The sequence below is a fragment of the Protopterus annectens genome, chromosome 2.part1 (assembly GCF_019279795.1).
Source record: "Protopterus annectens isolate FY-2018-M chromosome 2.part1, PAN1.0, whole genome shotgun sequence".
Lineage (NCBI taxonomy): Eukaryota > Metazoa > Chordata > Ceratodontiformes > Protopteridae > Protopterus > Protopterus annectens.
In genome coordinates, this window is record NC_056729.1 from 1,432,426,889 (window position 1) to 1,432,449,160 (window position 22,272).

Consider the following 22,272-nt stretch of genomic DNA (forward strand, 5'->3'; position numbering starts at 1 on the left):
AGTTTGTGGGCTGTGTGTCATTTGGGTTGTGTTGGGGGGTGGAGGTTGCTTGCATTTCTGCTTTGGAGGTCTCTGTTGCTTGAGCAGATTATTACTGAGAGCCTCTGAGAGCCTTTGTGAATGTTTTTGTGTTTCTATGTGTGGATTTTGGTGGTGTAGGTTTAGTGGGACTATGTGATGAGTGTGGTGCAAGTGTTTACCTTCTCCTCTTGACTGTCAAGTTCAGTCTTGGTTGGAGAGAGCTTTACCTCCAGTTTGGCTAGATAAGTGCATCTCTCACAGGTTGTAGTGTTGAGTGGTAGGAGGAGAGGGTTGTCTGTGTACATGAGGCAATTGCTGAGAGAACACTGGGAGCTGACGCTTGGACATGCCTGAATAAAAAACTACTTTCATTTAGACAAGTGAGGAAAGTGAGTATAAGATCTGTTTTTCTCTAAGCAAGTGAGGAAAGTAAGTACCAAAACTGTTTTCCTCTAGGTAAAGAGGAAGGTTGAGTGCTGTAGTAATCTGTAGCTTATTTAGTGCTAACAACAAGTTCTGAACAAGTGCTGAGCATAAATAAACAAATTCAAGTGCTAAAACTAAGAATCTGTACCTGGATCTTGTGGTAGATAGGCTACTTAGTGCTTACCACTCCCACTGATAAGCTAGATTGCTTCCCTCCAACACAGAAAGGCTTGGGGGCTCAGTAGCTTACAAACAGTCCTGGATACAGCAAATCTGTATCTGGACTAGACTAGTTATGTGTATATTTGAGGAAAAGGAAAGGAAAGGAGAGAGCCTACATAAGAAGTAGTAGCTTGTATGTGTAACCAACTGGACAGGGAGGAGGGAGAAGCAGTCATATATAAATTGTAAAGCATCACAAGGGAATCCAATATTCGAAGAGGTACAGCTGCACTAGTATGACAGATGCTCTACACCAGAATGAAATATAACCCTAAAGGTGAACAAATACCTGCACCATACCGTACATCTACATACTCTCATCTTCTGACATTCCGTTGTGTGTATCAATTTCTTGCACAGACTCTCTCAAAATGCATCTGAAGCCTGCTTGTCTATCACTCCATATTTCAATATCTGTCTGTATTGCAGTGTAAATGACTACTAAATCATTGCTATCTAACTTGAATATTCTTAATGTTTTCATACTATGTACAATACTTTGCAGTTATTCAGACTGCCTTTGTTTTTTTATGTTTAAAAACTAACAAATGATTCCTTTTAAAATACTGTCCAACACTTTGCATCGTTTCTCCATGGGCCTTTGTGCAAAACTGGCGAATACCAAGTCTCACTATACTGATAATCAAATAATAACAAATAGATTAAGAATTAAAAAAAGTATAATAAACTGCAAACACTAGTTGAAAGGGTATGTGTGTGTATGTGAGAAGTAGTGAGATTAAAAGAAAGATTGATGTGATGAAGTGACTCGGCACAGCTGCAGCTTTGTATGGAAATCTATGTACTGCAAGTACCCTTCTTCAATTCATGTATGAAGGCAGATGTCACCTGTACTTATGGACAGAAAACAGCAGCATTGCAGGTTTTGCATTACCACCTTTGGAAGGCTCTTTTGCACAGGTACATTACAAGGAATACATTACAGCAAAAATGTATTTGTAATGGATACAAAAATTCCACAGACATAGGTACTGTGAAGATGGGTTATGGGGGGGAGGCCATCAGAAGAATAGGGTATAGCAATTCACATTTGACAGAGCAAAGGGAAAATCTGTAACATCAAAGTACAGATAAGCCAACAAACATCGCCAATGGCAACAGCACTGCATAATGTTGAAGCTTACAAGAGTGTCCTTAAAAATAGAGCTAGTTCAAAAATGCAGATAAGGCACCATTCAGACATCTTAGCAACTACAGCTGCTTATACAATGACCCTGACTTTCAAATCCAGAAGAAAGTAGCTGAGTAACTGGTATCATGATGAGTAGGAATTCCTTATGCAGACTTTGTTTCTCAGTGAATGAATCCAAAGCATTGTTTGGTTAAAGGCAGAGAAGATGGAAGTTTGATGGAAAGGGTCTATATTATGTGACCGAAGAATCTCTTCTTCGAACACATAATGATCGACATGTATATAGCAAACGCTGTAAACCGTGAAGGGCCACGTCCTCTAATTTTTTCCTCAGGAAAAAATTCACATGGCCATAAAATAAAAAAAAAAACTTTAAAACACTAATTAAGTGGGGGCTTTGCCCCCCCCCCTCCTGATGTGCGGGACTGTGGCCTTCACCCTCCTATCTAAATATACCAACTCCAGGATAATTCTACATTGAAGAAAAGGGCAATTCCCGATAACAGCCAACTGAATTTTTTTCTCTGAGGGAAAAATTCGAGAATGTGGCCGTTCGCAGTTTACAGCATTCCCTGTATATGTGTCTATTATTATGTGTTCGAAGAAGAGATTCTTCAATCACATAATATAGACCCAATGGAAATGCATGTGAATTCTAAGTCAGAGTTAATGGGTTAAGATATTAGAAAGTAGTGTTTTCCCATTGCCGACAGCCACAACAAGCTTTTCTATTAATTGATATCAAAAATATCACACATTTCCTCAAGGTGCTATTTAAACCAGACTCCCCCCAGCTCAGTTTTATACCACAATCATTTTTTGTGTAATCGTGACTGCTATATTTCAAATATCATATGATTTTTGTTATTACAGCAGGGATCAAGGATGAAAGGCCATCTTGCACAGAAACAACAACAAAAGTAAATGAGATGACGACACTTAATAGAATTATACAGAAACATCAACTCATATGCATCAGGGATGGGCTATGGCTTCTGAAGAAGAAAAGGGTGCAAAGGGCAAAGTTTGGGTTTTAAATAGCTTAGGTGAGAACATAAAACTACAGACAAGCCAGGAATTGTGCAAACAGCCCATGGCAACAACACTGCATAAAGACAAAGATTATAAGTGTTTCTCTAAAGTTAAAGACTGCTTATTTACATAGATAACACCTTTTTCAGCTATCTTACTATCTACAAGTGCATAAATTGTGAAGCCCGATGAATAACAATGACTCTGGCTTTCAGTACAGGAAGGGGAAAGCTGAACTAACAGGAATCATGTTGAGGAAATGAATTCATTATGCAGGCATCACAGCTCCTCAGTGTAACTTCAATTGTTCAGCAACAGAAGGTGAAGGAGGTGTGAATGGATACTTATGGGAACCCTATTTCACAGACAATGACTTAGCATATTTACAGGAATCTTAACCATAGCATCAGATGAGGTATGAGCAGTGTCACATAGGAAACGAGTGAGTAAACTGAAGAAACACATTAATAATCACATGGTGCTTGTGTCACAAAAAGGGACATTTAAGCCTGGACAGGACAGCAGAAAGTAGCTCAAAACAAGTATACTTCCATATTTGTGAATCACTATTCCCTTATACCATCTGACTATCAATTATTGGTTTCCTTACATGGGTACCATTCAGACTGCTTATGAAAGCCACATCAAAAAATGCATGTCACCAAACAGAAGGCAGCCATCATGGGGTGTCACTGACTGTTTAGACCATACTGTGGTATTCATATACAACTGTGAAAGATACTATAGTGCTGTCATCTAAATACACCACTCCCTGCTTCAGACCACAAAGCAGCATCATTCCAGTTCCAGCAACAGTTTAAAGCACCATGTAATCCGCCCGGTATGAGTACTTAGTTAGAAATTCATCTTCTTGAAGATGAATACACAGACAGACATACATGACTTATACGGAACATGTTAGAAGTAGTGAAGCCTCTGCTGTTTATTCGGGCATACTGATCACCTAGAATGCATAACTCACAATGTATGAAGCACCACTGGGAATTGCTTTCTTCTGCATTATCACTGTAGGACCATCAATTCATGTGTAACAACCTTGCATCAGGATCTCTAATTGCTACTGACAATCGGCCAAGTAATGTTACGGATAAACGAGATTACCCTTGGTCATGTGTCTAGCACTTGCTGTACATTTTCAACATCTTGTACACTCAGTATACATTTTCAAGAAAATTCTTCCATTTATTATATTACCATGCTTCCTTATTTTTTCTGGAAAAAAGAAAATAAAGTGCTACATAGAAATGCTACTGCTCAGTCATTTAACTTTTCCTCCACTACCAGAAACATAGATTATGGTTAGGTTTGAATATACTCCATAAAGGCTGTATTCCTGCCATAAAGCTCCGCAGCCATAGGTCAATAAGCTACTGGCCAGCCCTTGTGTAGGTGTCCAGCCTGGGTTACCATCGATTGCTCTTGAGTGAAAGCTGTATGCAAGGCCAATGAACCTGTCAAACATGAACTGAGAATTGCTACTCACTGTAGGTTGACTGATAGGATGCAGCTTGGAAAAGGATGGCATGATGGTATGGAGGAGGCAGGATATCCCATGTGTCCATGAGATAAGACAGAAGGGCAGTGCAGCCAACTCACTTGGCTAGGGACCCAGTGTTTACTACTCAGGAGGACAAGGCTAGAAATGATGCGGGAATCATGGTAACAGAAAGGCTGCAGGTGACAGTGAGGGATATCAGCAGAATTAGTGATAGACTCATGGCAATCAGATTCCAGAGTAATATCATGACAGTACTCATAATTTCATCCTGCGCCCCACAGCTGGATTGTGATACTGAGGGAATGAGTACAGTCAAATAGCAATTGCAGGACTGCTTGATAAATCAAGGACAGCAAGAATTGCTGTTGATAACGGGCGACTTGAATGCGCATCGTTATGAGGACTGTCTGGGTCCACATAGGTGGGGCACCAGGATCAAGGCAGAGGCCATTCAAGAATTCTGTCTGGCAAATGGCTTGACAGTAGCCAACATGTGGTTGAGAAAGAGAGACAGTCTCAATATGATATACAATAGTGGCCAAATGCAACTCAGGTAAACTTTCCCTAGTAAGGAAAGGCTACTAGGGTATAATGAGTGATAGCAAAGACATCCCCATCCAAACAGTTGGCCAACAGCATAAACCACTGGTTTCCACAGTCAGCTGCAAGCAGTTTTCAGAAAGGGAACTAAGGTCAACCAAGACTAGGCTGAAGACCTGGAAATTGACTGGAGAGAAGCTAAGAGAGTTCATAGAATTACTCGGGGCTCCAGCACCCTAAGAAGATGATGAAATTAGTGTAGCTGAAGAATAGCAGCACCTCTAAATAGCATGTGTGAGGACTAAATGAGTGAGGAGTAAATGACAAGTGGCGAAGTGGCGAGCACGGAATGTTAATACGGTACATACGGAAAGCGAGTGGTTGATTGCAGTAGTCCAGGGACTCCACAAAAGAAACATGTCGGGTAGAAAAAAAGTGGGAGGGATCAGGTTAATAGGGAATACTGGTTGCCTAACCAAGAAGCTAAGAAAAGAGTTGCAAAACAAAAGAAAAGGCATTGGAGGCACTCCACCAAATTATGCAGAGAGACGCAGTATGTGGCCCAAAGAAACAACATCAGATTGCGAGGGCAAGACAGAAAGATAAAAAATGCAGTCAAACACACTTCATAAATCAGAGCCAGCAACAACATGCTCACTAGTCCCCAGGATATCATAGGCAGATGGAAGGAGTATTTTGAACATCTCGGGAATGACTAACCCCACAGATGCTGTAGTGCCCCCTGGCACTGGAAACAATATGAGACAAACAGGATATCACCCTGGAAGTAAGAATATCACTAAGGAAAATGAGTCAGGGAAAGCTACATGGTTCACATGAGGTCACAGCGGATATGATAAAGCTGCTGAGTGAGAATGGGGAGAAATGGCTCGTTAGGGTACTAATGGCAGCGTGGAAAGAAAGGCGTATCACAGGTGGCTAGAGAATAATCACACTGGAGCCAGTGTGCAAGAATAAATGGCACATCCCCAACTGTGAGCAGGACAGAGGCATCAAACTCCTGTTACATTGCATGGATGTTCTGGAGATTGGGGTTTATTAAACGGATACGCAGGGTTATAGAATGTAAGGTGGGAGATTAACAGTTCATGGATGCTGCATAACTGACCCGATGTTTGCTGAGAGACAGTTTAGGAAAAGCGAGAGATGAGGAAAGAGTCCAAATGCTCATTCCTATACTTGGAGAAAGCGGATGATGAGGTCCCTTGAAAGCTGTGTTGGGCAGTGCTGCGGTGGTTCAAACTCCCAGAAACACTGGTAGAATTAGTGCAGGTGAAGTACAAGGACCAAATGACTCAAGTATGAACAGTATTCAGTCTCACATCTGGGTCAGTCTTGCTGCCAATAAGTATAAACCTTTTTCTGTCTAAAGCAGAATAAGTTATAGAACTACACAAATTGCCAGTCACTACTACAAATGTGTAATTTTTCCAGTGGGTAAGACACCTCAATCCCTACATTAATGGGTGTTATGGAGAAAGAGGTGATGCAAAAAGTGATGCAGTTCCCTGGTTACAAATCATAACCACAACTAATCTGGCTCATGTTTTTCATTTATCATATCAATATTTTTGATGTGACTGGCATCTCTTTAAGGCCAATTGCTGATATGATCTAGCATTCCACAATGCTGATGCACCAGGTGTTAAAAAAATACTAAAAAGAGCATTTCTGATTCAGTTTGTGAAACTGAATTTGGACTAAAATACGTTTACCTCTTACTTGCAAATCCAAGTCGCTGAGATCTGAGGGATTTGTAATGATAATATTTCTTTCTGTGCCATAGCAACAGCAGCCCTTGAATGACAGCTGCTATTTTCATAGACTGAGCCATAAGATGGAAAGCAATGTTGTGCATATGAAGAGAAAGTGTTATCAATTTTCTTATTCTTGATGGGCAGAAGTCCCCCTTTACTAACTCTTACCACATAAAAGTTATGTTCTTTTTGATTTTATTTATTTTTATTTTGTATTTTGTGACTGAACACTGCTTTCTTTATAAATGTCAAGCACCAATGAGTTTAAACTTAAAACAGCCACACATAACAAGTGTGTGTGTGTGCGTGTGTGTGTGTGTGTGTGTGTGTGTGTGTGTGTGTGTGTGTGTGTGTAACTTTGTACACGTGCCTAACATTCATTATTTCCTAAAGTCTGACATGCCTTTTTTTTTCTTAAAAATAGTACCTGCTATTAACTAATGCATATGCTCATAAAACACAAAACAGTAGTACATTTTCTTTGGATTTTCACTCCTGAGTTATCATTCCATTTCTTTAGCTGCTATTATTCTAAAACAATAACATTCTATAACAAACTCCTTTCCAATCATGACTGATTATAATTTAGTGTTTTTACACTGATATCAAAATCTGTTTTACTACTTCCATTCTTCTCAGGCTAACTGTACTGTACTCTTCTAGAACTGCATACATGTGCCTTCATTAACAGTCTCAGAGAGAGTATTAACTGAACAGTTACATTTCATTATTAATGTATTAGACCCTGCTTATTCTCTTTTCAGAGCTTTCCCCTGGCTTCCGTCTGTAAATGTGTTGTTCAAGTAGGACATACACACATACCTATACTCACGTGTATATATATATATATATATATATATATATATATATATATAGATAGGTTCATAGATTAGTAGATTAGTACTAAGCTAACTGCCCTTGCGAGCCATTTTAAGCCTAGCCAATTATCCCTTGTGAGACTCAAACCCTGCACCTTGTGTTTGTAAGGCAAACAACTTAACCATTAGAACACACACACACACACACACACACACACACACACACACACACACACACACACACACACACACACACACACACACACACACACACACACACACACACACACACACCTAAACACACAGTATGGCACCTAAACATATATATATATATATATATATATATATATATATATATATATATATATATATGGTATGGTACCTAACTCCACTACTATCCTTTATCCTAACCTTCTACAATCTTTCCCTCATACTGCCTTAGCATCTTTTTCTACCTCCTGATACCCCTTCCTCCCTCATCGCTCACACCTCACAAGTTGTACTGTCCTAAAATGCTACTTAATATTCACAGTACTCCACCACTTCAAAACTGTTACTGATACCATAACAAAAAAACATTGTGTAAAATATCTACTGATTTGATCTACTGTAGTCTTTTTCTTATCTTATCACTATGAATTTCTATGTAATTGCTTGGTAAACTGCATATTTTATGCATTATAAATTGAATTGTTATGTATTCTAAACTAAACTTTTATGCATAGTATACTGTATGTAGCTGGAGCTTTTCTCCTCGGTCTCCACTGAAAATGGTTCTCTGACCCAGATGGACAAATCCAGTTAACAAATGTCAATAAATAAATTTATAACTAAATAAATAAATAACTCTGGGTGTGTGTATGCATGTATGTATGTATGTGTATATATATATATATATATATATATATATATATATATATACATATATATATATATATATATATATATATATATATATATATATATATATATATATATATATATATATATATATATATATATATATATATATATATATACACACACACGTGTATATATATATATATATATATATATATATATATATATATATATATATATATATATACATACATGCACACATACATATACATACACACACACACACACACACACACACACACACACACACACACACACACACACACACACACACACACACTAACCTAAATTGCTCACACATTTTATCAATGCATGTAATGCGAAAGCCAGTGATAATAGGAACATCAACAAAGGAAATGTGATGACAACACTTATTAGTATTATACACAAACATCAACTCGTATGTACCGCAGGGATGGGCTATGACTGCATCAAAAGAAAGGGTTGCAAAGGGCAAAGTTTTGGTTGGAAACAGCTGAGCAGTAACATCAAATACAGCCAAGCCTGCAATTGTACAACCAGCCCATGGCAGCAGCACTGAATAAATACAAAGATTATAAGAGTTTCTCTAAAGTTAAAGACAGATCAATTATACAGATAAGACACCTCTCAGGTATGTTAGCATCTACAAGTGCATAACTTGTGAAGTCTGAAGAATAACAATGAATCTGGCTTTCAGTACTATAAGTGGCAAGCAGAGCTAACAGGTATCATGCTGAGGAGATGAATTCATTGTGCAGACATCACGGCTCCTCATGTGCAACTAAAATTGACTGTTCAGCAACAGAAGATGAAGAAGGAGGTGTTATTCATATGCATGGGAACCCTAAGTAACAAAACGGCTCTGCATCTGGTTCACATTATTACATTTCTGCTTTACCCTTGAGGCTATGCATTGCTCCAACAGTGTTCACAAAATGTACATCTCCTGTCATACAGTTTTACAGACTGCAGGGTATCAACATTATTCCAAATGTAGATGATTTGCTTCACTTTGCAGAGTCTTATTTAAAATGTCATGAATCTCTCATTTGGGACAAGACATGCCAGACAGGCTGCGACCTTGTAGAGAACGTTCAAAATTCTTTTTTTTTTACTTCATCACACAGGACTGCATTTCTGGGGGTGCCTGTATGACCCCTTATGTTCAAAGAGGTTTTCTTCCAAAGGACAAAATAAATCTATATTTATATTTATTCCATGTGTTTTCCACTCAGACTTGGGGCATGCCTCAGGATTCTGGTTCTCATGGCATCCATAATTCTCATAATACCTCTTGCAAAACTTGACATGACAACGATCGAGTGTTATCTGAAGATTGCTGGGTCCCAGCATCACTACCCATTGTCTTTTCAAATTCCTTTTCTAGGATTTGTGAAAACAGAAATCACTTGGTGGAGACCTCAAATATCCCTGAGCTCATGTCACCCAATTTTCTCCTTATGCTTCACAGCAATCAGTCACAGCAGATACCTCAGACACCTCAGACCTCATATGTGGAGCTGTGTTTAGGGGAGTTAAAGTGCCAGGCTTCTGGCATAGGAGAGACAGGAAAAAAGCATAAAAGACACTAGCTCTTGTAAAGGCTCTCAACTCTGACTCCTTTGTTGCCCCCAGGCACTGTTCGGTTAGTTACTGATAATACCACATTGATTTGTTACATACAGACGGGGGGACCAGATATTAGTTCATTTGTAGACCAGAAAAGTTAGAATAGGATATAGCTTTACAGCACAATATTGCTCTACAGGCATCCTGCATTGTATCAGAGCAGACTGTGTGGTAGACAAGCTAGCAGAACAAATGCAGACCTAATAAATGGAAAACAGATCAGGTAGACCTTTTGACTCCTCTAAGCAATTAACTGGAAAAATTCTATTCTGTGACTCGATGCAAGAAGGCCTGCAAGCCAAATGCCTTTTTTCTTCTTTGGACAGGAATGTTCCTCTATGCTTTTTCATCCCTTTCCACTGATAAGTTGGACACATTGGAAAGACAAATATGTTTAACAGAGAATTACTATTCTCTGGAACATGATCCCCATACATTTGAAGCCGAGTTCCTCCCTATCCCCATTTAAGTGACACTTAGACCAATGGGTGGCTAATCAGATGTTCAGCTATGGGTTGGCATCTATGTCTCTAAAAGACAGAGGCAGACAGTAAATCACCCCCGTATAAAAATACAATTTGTGAGACATATTTGGGTTGCAAGGCGACAGTGGCCATTACCTTGCTATACACCTATGAACCTATGGTATGCGGGGTCTATTTTGAGGAAGAATTCCCCACAGCTCATTGTGGTGATGCCCTTCTAGCCCAAGCAACATTGGTTCTCCTTCTTTTGGAATTGAGCAGGGGCAATTACCACAAGCTTCCACACAGAATGGATTTACTCATACAAGAACAGGGCTGATTGATGCATCCCAAACCACAAACAACTATACGAGTCTGACTGAATAATAGGATCTTAATACCTTTTAGGCACCTGTTTTCTGAGGATGTGCGTCAGGTACTAATGGAGGCAATAGAGCCTGCTAATCGAAAACTATACATAGGCAATTGAAAAATGTTTCTACTTTGTCTTAGCAAAACAGTCTGCACTCATACAGTTATTGAGTGATTTGGTATCCTATGGCTTGTCTTATAGATTCATAGGTTCATAGGTTCATACTAGGCTATCTGCCCTAGGGCATTTATAAGCCTAGCCAGAGTTGTGTGGCTTTCACCACGCCTTAGGTTGAAGAATACTATACCCATTACTTTGCCGTGCCTCTGTCCAGCAGTGATACTGAGATGATCCCCGGGGTAAACCTACGATCTCCCATCCACTGGTCAAGATTCCTCTTGAACAGAGCCAGTGAGGTGCTCTGTCTCACATGGACCGGGATTCTGTTCCACAGCATAGGGAGTCTCTGGGTGATGAATCTGTCCCTCCAGCACGTCCTATTTATATCCGTGTTGAGGTTTAAGTCTCTTGCTCTTGTGGCTCTGGTGGATTTGGATTTTTTGAGGTGGAGCATGTCCATTAATTCCGGGTTGGACATGGCCTTGTATGTCAGGCACAGGTCACCTCTGAGCAGACGGTATGCGGCTGAATAGAGCTGGAGTTTCTTCAGTCGGGCAGCATATGGCATATTTTTGAGCCCCTTTATCCTTTTGGTGAGGAACTTTTGGGGTCTTTCCAATTGCTGCAGGTGTCGGGTAAGATACATTCCGAATGGGGCATTGTACTCAATCATTGGTCTGATAAGTGAAGAGTACAGGGGAACAATGACCTCCCTTGATCTGGATGTGAATCCCTTCATAATCACATGGGCAATGTAGAAGGTCCTCCTAACCACTTTGGCAATGTGAGTGTCAAAAGAAAGGTTACTGTCAACTTGGGTCCCCAGGTCCCTGATAACCTCTTCTGTGCTTAATGGATTGCCACCTATGTGGTAACTTGGGGTTACCTTGTTTTTACCAAAGGGTATGACTATACATTTTTTGGCGTTTAGCTTAAGGCCATGGCTCTGGCACCAGTTATCCATTTCTATGAGACCTCTCTGAAGGATATCTGTGTCTGATGGATTTTCAACTATGGCCCAGTTTGCAGTCATCTGCAAACTTTGTCAGCCACAATCCTCCTATGTTTGCCTGCACTTCTGAAAAGTAGATGCCGAACAAGAGGGGCCCAGGACTGAGCCCTGTGGGACACCGCTTGTGACCGGCTTGGAGTCTGACATGGCACCAGCAACTCTAACCCTGTGGGTTCTGTCCTTGAGCCAGTTTGCAACCCATCTTGTGACATATGGGTTTACATTTAAGCTGGTGAGCTTTTCTATGATACCCAAGTGGGGTTTTGTGTGAAAGCTTTTGCAAGGTCAAGGTAGGCTGTGTGAACTGCCTTACCCTCATCAATGGCCTTGGTGACGGTTTCCAAAAAGTCGACCAGGTTCAAGAGGCATGATCTGCCCTTGACAAAGCCGAATTGGGTAGGATCCAATGTCTGTAGGTCCCCTATGTCTTTATTTATGAGTTCCATTATGATCCTCTCCATAGCTTTGCAGACCAGGCTTGTTAAGCTTATGGGGCGGTAATTACCAGGGTCCGTAGAAGCACCGCCTTTGTGGAGTGGGACCACAGTTGCCGTCGCCACTCTTTGGGTATGTATCCTGTGGTAAGGCTAAGATTAAACAGCAGCCTTATGTGTGGGTTTAGTTCCTCATTGAGTTCGTGTAGCACACAGCCGGGGACACCATCCGGTCCCATTGATGCTGTGTTTTTAGCTTTAGAGAGCAGCTCTCACCTGGGCATTTGAGATGATTGGGAGGCTACATTCTGCTGGGATAGATATTTCTCCTTTTGGGGGGAGGGAGGGGAGAAATTTTCACTGAACCTGTCTGCCAGTATGTTTGCAATGTCTGTGGGTTCAGTGATTTTTGTATCATTTTGGACTAATTCTGAGCATATCTGGGAGTTTCCACCCAGATTTCTAACATAGCTAAAGAAGGCCTTATGATTGTCTTTTTGAGTCCTTGGCGATTTTTCTCTCAAAGTTGGCCTTGGATGATTTTATGAGTGATCATAGTTTTTACTAGTATTGATCAGAGATGTCTTCCCTTTTAGTGATTTTGCTCTATCTTGTAGTAGCTTTCTCCTCTTGTTGTAAAGTTTGTTTATGGCTGGGGTCCACCAGATCGGGCTTGCCTTTGGTGGAAAGGGTCTTGATTTTATTTGGGATTGCTTGATCCATGCAATCCTGGAGGTGCTCGTAGAAAGCATTTGTAAGGGATTCAGCAGCGTGGGTTGTGGTTTCCAATGGCTCAGGGGCCTTGAAGGATACCACACCAGTCTTAAGAAGTGTGAAGTTGGCTTTTGAGAAGTTCTTCACTGTGGTCTTTTTTGTTGGGGGTGGGGGCGGGATGTGGATCTCCAGTGAGATTAGTTTATGGTCTGATCTCACCAATGAGGGATATACTTCCGGTGTGGAGCATTTTGTCCCCATCTTTGTGATGATCAGGTCTAGTATATTTTCACCTCTAGGGTATTGGGGCTTGAGTAATGTTCCCAGTCTATGTTTGGGTAGTTGGAGTCACCAAATATGATGGTGTTTGGGAGACATTTATACTCTCCAGTGTCTTCAGGAAGGCTGTGTGGGGTTCCTGAGTTTGAGAGGGTGGCCTGTAACATGCTACAAACTCTAGAGCAGTTTTGCCTATGGTTAATTGCACCTGAATGGTCTCTGATGCTTCGTGAGTTGCCACCAGCCTGGAGGTGTGGGTATCCTTGATGAATATGGATACACCCCCTCCTTTTGTGGTACGGTCCGGGTTTGGGTCCGAAACGCATGATATGAGGTAAAACCTGATAGTGCCGGGGTGCTCTCAGGAGCCTTGAACCAGGTTTCAGTCACAGCACAGACATCGATGTTCTCCATACTGAGGAGGGCTTCGAAGGTGTGCATCTTGAGATTTAGACTTCTGGCATTGAGCAGCATTACCCTTAGTTTTTTTCCATTATTGTTTTCTAGGGCGGTGGGTTTAGAATTTGAGCCTTGTCTAAAAAAGGCACTATGGGGGTGGCAAGAGCCTTTGCCAATATCCGAAACCCAGGGTGACAGGTGCAAGCCGTCCCTTGAAGCAGCGTGGCTTGTCAAGCATGTCATTCCAGGCAGACAGACATTGGATCCTTAGAATGACACCAGAAATTAAGCCAATTATTAAAACTGATCATTTTGTCTCTGTATTGTGGCATCATTCTTGGTGAAGGTAGGATACTGCTCAGGGTCAGGGTCATACCAGCCTGGGCTACATAATCTGAGAGCTCCTTTATGTCTCTTTTCATGAAGTCCAGGGAGGTATGTCTCAGGTCATTCACACCGGCATGGACAATGACTGAGTCATACTTGTACCTGCTGTGGAGTGACCTGAGTGCTTGTGTTATGTGGCGGATTCTAGCGCCGACAGGCAGCTTACTGTGACCCTCTCCTTGTTCAGTCTGGTGAGTGGGACGTCAGTGTGTCTGACTATGGAGTCACCTATGACAAGTGTGTCTGGCATTGTGTTTGGCCTTAAGGGCTGTGACTGATTTGCACACTGACTTTGTAATCTATGTGTTGCTTGTGTTATGTCATGAGGTGGCAGTTGTTTGGGTGTCTGCTTTGGAGGCCTCTGCTGTTTTGGTAGATTTTTGATCAGTGCCTCCGAGTATGTCTTTGTGTGTTTATGTGTTTGATTTGTAGTTGTGATAGTTCTATGTGAGACTGGGTTTATGGTGTGTGTGGTTACCTTCTCCTCCTGTCTGGTTTTGCCAGTCCTGAGTTGAGAGAGCTCAGCCTCCAGTTTGACTATATAGTTGCATCTCTCGCATGTATTTGTGTTTTGTGGGAGGAGGAGAGGGTTGTCTGTGTACATGAGGCAATTGTAACATTGCCTCAATATTCCCAGATTCACCAGCTGAGCAGGAGAGGACGCTAGCAACTGACCCTTTGACATGCTAGAAGAAATGAAAAAGTTTGCTGTGTAACTGAGTCAGAAAGGACCTATAGGGAAGTGAGTACTCAAGGGGGTTTTAAGCTAGTGAAGTACTGGGAAGTCTTGCTTCTCCATCAAGATTAATTTGCCACTCATTTCAGCAAGACTGTCTATGGAGCTCTCTTGTTCACTGTAATTTCATGGCAATATGTTTTTGAAAGGGGTGCCAGGAAAGAATTCCAGAAAACTGGTTGTTCCTTCTTGTGATCATAATATTGTGTTACAGAAGCTAGCTGCATTGGGTTCATAACATGGAAGTCACTGTTGCTGATTGCTCTGACCCCTGCAAGAAGAATATCAGAGATACAAGCAGCGAGGATGGGTCAGCCCTATCTCTTTTTTTCACAGTGACAGGGTCACTGAGAACAGGCCTTCTTTTATTAGTGAAGAGGTATACGAGTTTAAGCTAACTATCCATGTATTGATTTTCTTTCTAAACTCCTAAAAACAAAGGAGAAAGGATACTTCTTACTGTGGATAAATACAGTCAACTTACTATTTTGAAACAACCAATGTTTCGGAACTTCTAAACAGATCTTCATTGCTTGTGAGGGTAATAAGGAAGGATAGCTTGCGTGAAAACAGAGTATTTTCCAAATGGTTGTCTAAAGATACTACTTTTTTATCTCACCACAAATAAAGTATTACAGGCAGGGTTAAGGCACACTCTGTCAGGGCTTTGGCTTCAACTATGGATTTTTTTGGAAAGGGTTTGAGTGCAGAAGTATTCTAGCAGCAGCAAATTGGTCCTCTCTGCAAACTTTCTCAAACCTCTGTAACATAGATTCCTTTTCCGGGTCTAGGACAAGCTTTGTTAGAATCATTCTCCAGTGACTTCGGGATCCTTGCCCTTACACCTGGCAGTCTACCCATATCACTTAGAATACCACAACAGTGATCAGTCAAACTTCTACTATAATGGTACATTTACTTACAATATAGTACTATGATCTTCGTTTGAATCAGTGCTGCAGTAGTCAGTCCCTGTCTCCCCCCTCCTTTTTTGGTGTGTTTTTTATGCCAGGGTGTGGACATGTACTTTTTATCTTCCAAGCAAACTCCGCTCAGGGCTTGGCATCCCTCTTTGCACTAGCATAAACATAGGAGAGCTAATTATATATAGCACATATACAAAGTTATAGATAAAACACATATGTAAAGGAGCAAAACTTCTTCTTCTTCTTCTTTCGGCTTTTCCCAGTTAGGGGTCGCCACAGCGGATCACCGTCCGCTCGTGATTGGCAGTGGAGTTTTACAGTGTCGAGTTGCCAGCCCGGCACCCAACCTTCCACAGAAGGCACACACATGCACGCACTCACACCTAGGGCCAATTTAGTGTGTCCAATCCACCTACAGCATGTCTTTGGAATGTGGGAGGAAACTAGAGCACCTGGACGAAACCCACGCGACCACAGGGAGGACATGCAGACTCCGCACAAAAGGCACCTAAAACATAAAGATAGTAGGAACTAAAGAATTTTTTCACATGCAAATAAAACATTATCTAATTATGAATAAAGGCAGATGTGACAACATCTACAAGTACTTATAAGCCAAGCACTATACAAGGTATTGTTGAGTAGAATAGCAGTAATGAGGTAATTAAAAAGTCGACAGAGAATCTAGAAAGAGAAAATGATATATAACTTGTGGTGAGGTTATAGGTGAGATGGGTGGCACAGTGGTGCAATGGTTAACATTGTCACCTCACAGCAAGAGGTTCTCCAGTTCAATTCTTGGCTGGGGTGCCTTCTGTGTGGAGTTTGCATGTTCTCCCTGCATTCGAGTGGGTTTCCTCCAGGTACTTTGGTTTCCTCCCACATTCTAAAGACATGCATCTGGAGCATTTCTCCCTGGGCCTCTGCTGAAAATAGGCTCTGCCCTAGTTGGACTTTCCTGGTCAACAAATGTTAAATAAATAAATAAGTTAAACTTGTATCAAGTATAGAGAAAAACATCTGCAGGGAAAGATAGAAAAGGTATGTATGACAAAACCTAATACAGCTGAATGATGGCACAAGAACAGTGCCAAGGATTAGACAGATGTGCTGGGTGGTTATGTGTGTGTACATTATATATATATATATATAATGAATATTATATATATATATATATATATATATATATATATATATATATATATATATATAAATACGTCTGAAGAAGCGGAGTGTGTTTTTCTCCGCGAAAGCGCTCACATAATAAACTAACTTCACTATTTTAACCGAAGGGTTTACCTCATTATTGCAACCGAAGGGTTTACTGCCTCACTATCATTTTCAGTTTGAAGTCGTTGAATGACCTCAGTGGATTAGTAAAGTTTGCTGCTCCATAATCAACTGAAACTGCGTGGAATTCTAGCTGTAATCGTAATCAGCTATATATTGAACATTAGTCTTGGCTCCGTTCTTCCTGGGTATATTTATATTTACTTTACTTGTTTCTTGTGACTACTGGGGTGATTTAAATTGCATATATATATATATATATATATATATATATATATATATATATATATATGTATATATATATATATATATATATATATATATATATATATATATGTATTATACTCACAATTGCATAATATATATACATATAACATTTACCAACTGTTGGTATGATTTATGTATTGACTCACTATATCAAAACAAAACATCTGTGGAGTGCATAGTCAAAGTGGAAAAATATTTCTGGGCATGGAGAATCACACACAAAGATGCAGAGGCACAACAACGGGCAAATCCCCCCCCCCCCCCACTAGCACACACACACAAAGCCATCAATTCACATCCCCTTTTTACCCATTGTTTGCAGAGGGGGTTGGGATATTACTACAACAGTCACAATCATGAGGAGACCATGTTCACACCGCAGGGTGGCTAGGCATGCCACTACTGTCATTTCAAGACACACACACACACACACACACACACACACACACACACACACACACACACACACACACACACACACACCTATGGCAGGTTAGCAATTCCAGTCCTTGTCTTGCATGCCTTTGTGATGTGGGAAGAAACTGGATGGAGTACCTGGAGAAAACACATGCAAAAAAAATGATGCCATGTAGACTGTATAGAAAAATACCCTGGCCAAGAATCAAACCAGGGAAACTGTTGCTGTCAGGTGATAACACTACCAATGTTCAGAAAATTATAGGCACTTAACTAACTATGTACTCCTCCAGTGTTCTACTCAGATTGAGTGAATGAAAAAATACATAAATTGTACCAATACTGAAGCCTCTTGTATCAGATACATACAAGGAAAATGACTATTTTAATAATTTGCCACTTCACATAGCAAACTTCTCTCTCAATACAGACTTGCCTTTCTCCATAGACATTTTAGCAACCCCAACAGCAGGTCTGCAAAGTAAATGGATTTCTTCTATTCTCCCTTCCCAGACACAGAAACTGGTCAATTATCCTTGGCTTTTCTGAAAATCTTGTTTTTTTTTTGTTTTTTTTTTTTAGGGTTGCTCCTCAGACATTGCTCACATAGTGAGGTGGGACTGCAAACACTAAACAATAACATACATTTTGAGTTTCAGACTTCATAGCTTTAGAAAATGACTGTTAACTCAAAGCCCACTTTTCTCAGCACATTTCTATGGAAATTTAAATATTTAAAATGGTGTTGCAGACACTAAATGATAACAGACTTTTTTTGGAAAGAGTTCAGAATAGGCTTGTTACTTCAAATGATGTTATTTCAGCAAATTCAAGTATTTATTATCAGCATTTGCAATCTGTTAATGACTTGAGAGCTTTGCTCTCAGGTATTTTTTGCCTTTGTCCCTAATTCTTGAGCTAAAAGGCTGACAGCCACTCTCTTTCACACACACATACTCACGTACACGTCCTTGAAAATGTCAGTACTGCAGTTATTTGCTGTACTCAGGTTTATCAATTTTTTCTTCCCTCTCCCCTCACTAAATGTAATTAGACAAGACCACATCTAGTAATGGAACAAAAAAAAAAGGACATTGTTATTTCAGTTTCCCATCGGCTCTGCAAGCTGGATCAATAAGTTTCCCTGAGGTCATGGACTTGAATCTGCATTCAGATTTGTTAATTCTATGGAAGTCTTTGTCTGATTGCCCCCATCTCCCTGTTCCAACTGGTTATAACTGCAATCTGGAGTCAATCAGAGAATGGAAAGAGGAACCACTACTGTCTGAAGTGGAGCAGTGAAACAGTGCTTCACTTCAGTATTAAATGAGCATTCGGAACAATGATTTGCACTTGAGCTGTAAGCTTCTCACTAATGAGACATCTCCCCTGGTCGCATTATAGTTTGACTATTTTCATTGGATGAGCACATCATCCTCTCTTACCCCTCTATCTCTAGACATACTTCACTGTTTGCATTATGTAAACTATGTACTACACGTCCCTTTTGGGGAATGACAGTGAAGCATGTGTGTTTTACTGTAGCCAGCAACCTTTGACAGGAGACAAGGGAGACGATTTGAAATTGTGAGGATTAAGTTCAAACAGATGCGTTGAAGTCAAATGCAATGGAGGCATGTGTGAGACACGTATGAAGTGTCACTACCATAACGCATCCCAGTTAGACACTGTTAAGCCCTTCCCAGTTCTAGTTTCCTTTAGATCACTCTTTTGCTTGGCCACTATAATGACATACGTTCCCTTTCTTGACTCAAATGTTCAAGGCTTGTAATGACTTCAGAATTGGTGATAAACATGGGGTGGAACAGTGGGGGAAATTAACTATAACGGACAAACTGTATAAGAACAGATAATTTAGAAGCTATTTTTAGCAGAGAATTAAAAACAGACTGGAAATTGCTTTAATAGTCTATTTAGGGACTTGTTACTAAAATAAATGCTGAAATCCTCTCAAAAGGTACCAGAAAGAAAGCAGCAACTCAAGGAACTGCCACTGCAGCTGTACAACCAGCAGATGTGCATTTCTCTTGTGTCACTTCATACGAGCCATTCATTGTGAAAGTATGGCATCCTATTCCAGTCTTTCCAGAGTCTCTGTCTCACACACACACACACACACACACACACACACACACACACACACACACACACACACACACACACACACACACACAAAATTCAACATACATAATTTTTTTCAGTTGCTTGCTGGACCCCAAACCATAAAAATCTCTGACGATAATGTTAGCTTTGCCATCTACTGAAACAATACTGTTGGTTTACCTCTGTAATTGCTGTTGTTCCCACTGGGTAGCAAAATTTCAATTGAAAAGATAAATATGTCAGAAGTACTACTATATTATACACATGAAAAGTCAGATTACATAACAAGTGCAAAAATCTGACCTAGTCCTTGAAACTATCTGATCCATTCCAATGTGCATCTGCTGTATCCCACCCTCTTGCTGTGACTTCCTGTCCAAGGCACTTCGGAATGCATCGGCAATCTGAACGTGTAGTTGTAATCTACTTTTCCCAGACATGATATGCCTCTGGCAGTGCCTTAGACATGCACATCCCTCCTTGTTCTCTGTATATATAGCATCCATACACAAATTCCACTCCTTTAATAACCTTCTATATTACTATTATGGATCCCTTTCCACTGCAAAACATACACAGTGGACAAGTAGGTGTACAGAACCTCTCTGCACAGTCAGTACTCTGTATCACTCAGGCATTATATAAAAACCTTTTTTGTAGTCTGCAATTTAGCTTTTTGATTTTCTGCTAGCTTTGTCTTCAAAACAATACCTAATATTTGATAAATTTACACAAAAGGATGCTTATAATCCACTCCATTAGGCATTAACTAAAAGTAAGCAGTAAACTTCTTAACTTTTAATCCAAAACAATATTTTTACAGTATAACAATCACCACACCATAAATAAGAAAACTAATATTTAAATGCCAAAAACTGGTAAACCTGTGCTTCTTTCAATAGCTGGCCTTAGGTGGCCACCTAGGGCGTTGCTCTAGCATGAGTGCTTTTCCAGTAATCTGGATGGTATAGGTAGACCAGGATGGGGGCACTAGGTGGTGTGGGGGAGGTGATGTGGAGCCCTTTTGCCTAGGGCACCAGTTGATCAAAGCCCGGCCCTGATCTTGTAGTACAGAAGATATGTTCACATGCTGCAACAGCATCATCTGTAAGTATGCTAAACATGAAACATGGTAACATAGCAACCAGTAACAGTAGTCAATAAAATGAAACATGGTAACATAGCAACCAGTAACAGTAGTCAATAAAAATCAAACATTACATACACTTAGCCCTTCTCAAACTGGTGAAATCCTAAATTCTTTGCTTCTTATTTCCCATCCACATAACTTACATGCCACAAAGCAAAACAATGAAGCAGAAATTAGAAAAAATATGCCTATTTCAAAAAGAGAACGACAACCCAGTGTATTAGTACTAATCCATAAAGTTATGCTCCTTATTGTTTACTTGCTACACTGACTCTTGTTTCTTGGAATAAGGACAGTCTCTCTTTTCTCTGCTCTTTTGCTATGGAAAATGAAATAAAAGCCCCCATCTCTATGGTACTTATCTTGGTCATCTCCTCTGTACACTTTCCACGTCTGTGCTCCTTTCCCTTCAATACACAGCTGCCACCCACTCACTTAAGTGCATTCTGGGCTTCTTATATCCTTTTTTTATGTTTTTGGTCTGTCCTCAATGGTAGGATGGTAAAGAATCACAAACGAAGAACCCCTTTGTATTTATATCCTAGAGGCTGGTAAAAGCTGTGTAATCTTTGACTGAAGGGAATAATTTGGTCCAATATATATATATAGGACCCCTCAGGGGAAAAAAAAATTGTTCATAGTTTACAGATAGCTTGGCAGAATCCTGTCTTTCAAGCTGTATGTCTCAACATTTATAATGACAATGATTTATAATGATCCACCTTTTTATAACAACAGCACTCTGCCAAGGAGGTGTGTGTGTCCAATCCACTTTTATCTGGTCTACTGGTATTTCAGACCACGCTGCTGGGCAACAATAACCATACAACCCCTCCTTTCAAAGGAGTTCAGTACTCCAATTAGATGGATGCTCATTCATGTGGCTCTATCCTCATTGGTCAACAAGGTGAGCTTCCATGCAGTCCTGTTTCACTTACGTTGACACTGTGTGCTCCTTCAACTCAATATTATTATCAGACTAAGCCCTGTAAAGCATCAGTCTGGCTTTACAGAACTTCAGTAAACCTCCAGAAACATTTTAACCAAAATGACTGTGTAGGTCTCTCTCTCGTTTAGCTTTTTGGAAGCCATAAAGTTTTCTTCAGTTACATCAGGAACCTCTGTGGCAAAGCCCAGGTTTATTCCGAATTAGTACTTAA